Below are 5,025 nucleotides of genomic sequence, written 5' to 3'. Positions count from 1 at the left end.
AATAATGCCATGATCACTGGGGGAGGGGTGGAGAACATACTACATACATATATAATGGAGGCGGGGATGTGAGAGCATAAAATGCCATGATCACTGGGGGAGGGGTGGAGAGCATAATACAGACATGAATAATGGAGGGGGATGGGAGAGCATAATAATGCCATGATCACTGAGGGAGGGGTGGAGAGCATAATAATGCCATGCTCACTGGGGGAGGGGTGGAGAACATAATACAGACATATATAAGGAGGGGGATGGGAGAGTATAATAATGACATGATCACTGGGGGAGGGTGGAGAGCATAATACAGACATGAATAATGGAGGGGGTGGGAGAGCATAATAATGCCATGATCACTGGGGGAGGGGGTGGAGAGCATAATACAGACATATATAATGGAGGGGGATGGGAGAGCATAATAATGACATGATCACTGGGGAGGGGTGGAGAACATAATACAGACATATATAATGGAGGGGGATGGGAGAGCATAATAATGACATGATCAGTGGGGGAGGGGTGGAGAACATAATACAGACATATATAATGGAGGCGGATGGGAGAGCATAATAATGACATGATCAGTGGGGGAGGGGTGGAGAACATAATACAGACATATATAATGGAGGGGGATGGGAGAGCATAATAATGCCATGATCAGTGGGGGAGGGGTGGAGAACATAATACAGACATATATAATGGAGGAGGATGGGAGAGCATAATAATGACATGATCACTGGGGGAGGGGTGGAGAACATAATAATGACATGAATAATGGAGGGGGATGGGAGAGCATAATAATGACATGATCACTGGGGGAGGGGTGGAGAACATAATACATACATATATAATGGAGGCGGATGGGAGAGCATAATAATGACATGATCAGTGGAGGAGGGGTGGAGAACATAATACAGACATATATAATGGGGGGGGTGGGGGGTGGGAGAGTATAATAATGACATGATCAGTGGGGGAGGGGTGGAGAACATAATACAGACATGAATAATGGGGGGGTGGGAGAGCATAATAATGACATGATCACTGGGGGAGGGGTGGAGAACATAATACAGACCTATATAATGGAGGGGGATGGGAGAGCATAATGATGACATGATCAGTGGGGGAGGGGTGGAGAGCATAATACAGACATATATAATGGAGGGGGATGGAAGAGCATAATAATGACATGATCAGTGGGGGAGGGGTGAAGAACATAATACAGACATGAATAATGGAGGGGGGTGGGAGAGCATAATAATGCCATGATCACTGGGGGAGGGGTGGAGAACATAATACAGACATATATAATGGAGGCGGATGGGAGAGCATAATAATGACATGATCAGTGGGGGAGGGGTGGAGAACATAATACAGACATATATAATGGAGGGGGATGGGAGAGCATAATGATGACATGATCACTGGGGGAGGGGTGGAGAACATAATAATGACATGAATAATGGAGGGGGATGGGAGAGTATAATAATGACATGATCAGTGGGGGACGGGTGGAGAACATAATACAGACATATATAATGGAGGAGGATGGGGGAGTATAATAATGACATGATCACTTGGGGAGGAGTGGAGAGCATAATACAGACATGAATAATGGAGGGGGGTGGGAGAGCATAATAATGCCATGATCACTGGGGGAGGGGTGGAGAGCATAATACAGACATATATAATGGTGGGGGGATGGGAGAGCATAATAATGACATGATCACTGGGGGAGGGGTGGAGAACATAATAATGACATGAATAATGGAGGGGGATGGGAGAGTATAATAATGCCATGATCAGTGTGGGGGGGGGGGGGGGGGGTGGAGAACATAATAATGACATGAATAATGGAGGGGGATGGGAGAGTATAATAATGACATGATCACTGGGGGAGGGGTGAAAAACATAATACAGACATATATAATGGAGGGGGATGGGAGAGTATAATAATGACATGATCACTGGGGGAGGGGTGAAAAACATAATACAGACATATATAATGGAGGGGGATGGGAGAGTATAATAATGACATGATCAGTGGGGGAGGGGTGGAGAGCATAATACAGACATATATAATGGAGGGGGATGGGAGAGTATAATAATGACATGATCACTGGGGAAGGGGTGGAGAGCATAATACAGACATGAATAATGGAGGGGGGTGGGAGAGCATAATAATGCCATGATCACTGGGGGAGGGGTGGAGAACATAATACAGACATATATAATGGAGGCGGATGGGAGAGCATAATAATGACATGATCAGTGGAGGAGGGGTGAAAAACATAATACAGACATATATAATGGAGGCGGATGGGAGAGCATAATAATGACATGATCAGTGGAGGAGGGGTGGAGAACATAATACAGACATATATAATGGGGGGTGGGTGGGAGAGTATAATAATGACATGATCAGTGGGGGAGGGGTGGAGAACATAATACAGACATGAATAATGGGGATGGGAGAGCATAATAATGACATGATCACTGGGGGAGGGGTGGAGAACATAATACAGACCTATATAATGGAGGGGGATGGAAGAGCATAATGATGACATGATCAGTGGGGGAGGGGTGGAGAGCATAATACAGACATGAATAATGGAGGGGGATGGGAGAGCATAATAATGACATGATCAGTGAGGGAGGGGTGGAGAACATAATACAGACATATATAATGGGGGGGAGGGAGCGTATAATAATGACATGATCAGTGGAGGAGGGGTGGAGAGCATAATACAGACATATATAATGGAGGGGGATGGAAGAGCATAATAATGACATGATCAGTGGGGGAGGGGTGGAGAACATAATACAGACATGAATAATGGAGGGGGGTGGGAGAGCATAATAATGCCATGATCACTGGGGGAGGGGTGGAGAACATAATACAGACATATATAATGGAGGCGGATGGGAGAGCATAATAATGACATGATCAGTGGGGGAGGGGTGGAGAACATAATACAGACATATATAATGGAGGGGGATGGGAGAGCATAATAATGCCATGATCAGTGGGGGAGGAGTGGAGAACATAATACAGACCTATATAATGGAGGGGGATGGGAGAGCATAATAATGCCATGATCAGTGGGGGAGGAGTGGAGAACATAATACAGACATATATAATGGAGGGGGATGGGAGAGCATAATGATGACATGATCACTGGGGGAGGGGTGGAGAACATAATAATGACATGAATAATGGAGGGGGATGGGAGAGTATAATAATGACATGATCAGTGGGGGACGGGTGGAGAACATAATACAGACATATATAATGGAGGAGGATGGGGGAGTATAATAATGACATGATCACTTGGGGAGGGGTGGAGAGCATAATACAGACATGAATAATGGAGGAGGATGGGGGAGTATAATAATGCCATGATCACTGGGGGAGGGGTGGAGAGCATAATACAGACATATGTAATGGTGGGGGGATGGGAGAGCATAATAATGACATGATCACTGGGGGAGGGGTGGAGAACATAATACAGACATATATAATGGAGGCGGATGGGAAAGCATAATAATGCCATGATCACTGGGGGAGGGGTGGAGAACATAATACAGACATATATAATGGGGGGGATGGGAGAGCATAATAATGACATGATCACTGGGGGAGGGGTGGAGAACATAATACATACATATATAATGGAGGGGGATGGGAGAGCATAATAATGACATGATCACTGGGGGAGGGGTGGAGAACATAATACATACATATATAATGGAGGGGGATGGGGGAGCATAATAATGACATGATCAGTGGGGGAGGGGTGGAGAGCATAATACAGACATGAATAATGGAGGGGGATGGGAGAGCATAATATTGACATGATCAGTGGGGGGGGGGGGGGTGGAGAACATAATACAGACATATATAATGGAGGGGGATGGGAGAGCATAATAATGACATGATCACTGGGGGAGGGGTGGAGAACATAATAATGTTCACTGGGGGAAGCATAATGGGGGGGGGGGGGGGGCAATACATCTGAGCATAAAGAACATCCATAAAACGACATTGCAGGGAGGCAGTGACAGGCAGAGTAAACTGTGTGTTGATGACAGGAGGGCGAACTTTTACACAGAGCAGATTGTGACAACAAGCAATTTACCATAGTGTGTCCTCTGACAGTCAGAAGGGGTTACTTCCTCCCTGCCATCACAGACTTCAGCTCCGCCCCCAGCAAGCCAGGAGGTGAGACATCCCCTTTAACTGTATCGCGTCAATAAGCTCAATTGAGGGGACATATAGTATTATAGCATTCAGTATAAGCAGGTCAGCAATATTAAATAGGTTGTCAAAATATATCTGTATACAGCAAAATATCAATTCACTTTACCTCCCCGCCCAGGATAGTTCTGTGCTGTCAATAGTTTTTGAACAGGACTTTCTCGGGTGGGGTGTGATTCAGTTTAATTCATATGGGTAGAGAAACCCACTTCACCACAAGGGACCTACTTAAAGGAATGACAGAATGGAATGCCCATAGACTTTAACAGGAAAGTGGAATGCCCATAGAGAATAATAGACCGGAGTGGAATGAATGCCCATAGAGAATAATGGACCTGAGTGGAATGCCCATAGAGAATAATAGACCAGAGTGGAATGAATGCCCATAGAGAATAATGGACCAGAGTGGAATGCCCATAGAGAATAATGGACCAGAGTGGAATGCCCATAGAGAATAATGGACCAGAGTGGAATGCTCATAGAGAATAATAGACCAGAGTGGAATGCCCATAGAGAATAATGGACCAGAGTGGAATGCCCATAGAGAATAATAGACCAGAGTGGAATGCCCATAGAGAATAATGGACCAGAGTGGAATGCCCATAGAGAATAATAGACCAGAGTGGAATGCCCATAGAGAATAATAGACCAGAGTGGAATGCTCATAGAGAATAATAGACCAGAGTGGAATGCTCATAGAGAATAATGGACCAGAGTGGAATGCTCATAGAGAATAATGGACCAGAGTGGAATTCCCATAGAGAATA

This window comes from Bufo gargarizans, chromosome 4 (genome assembly GCF_014858855.1).
Source record: "Bufo gargarizans isolate SCDJY-AF-19 chromosome 4, ASM1485885v1, whole genome shotgun sequence".
Classification (NCBI taxonomy): Eukaryota; Metazoa; Chordata; class Amphibia; order Anura; family Bufonidae; genus Bufo; species Bufo gargarizans.
Note: the sequence above shows the minus strand (reverse complement) of the source record.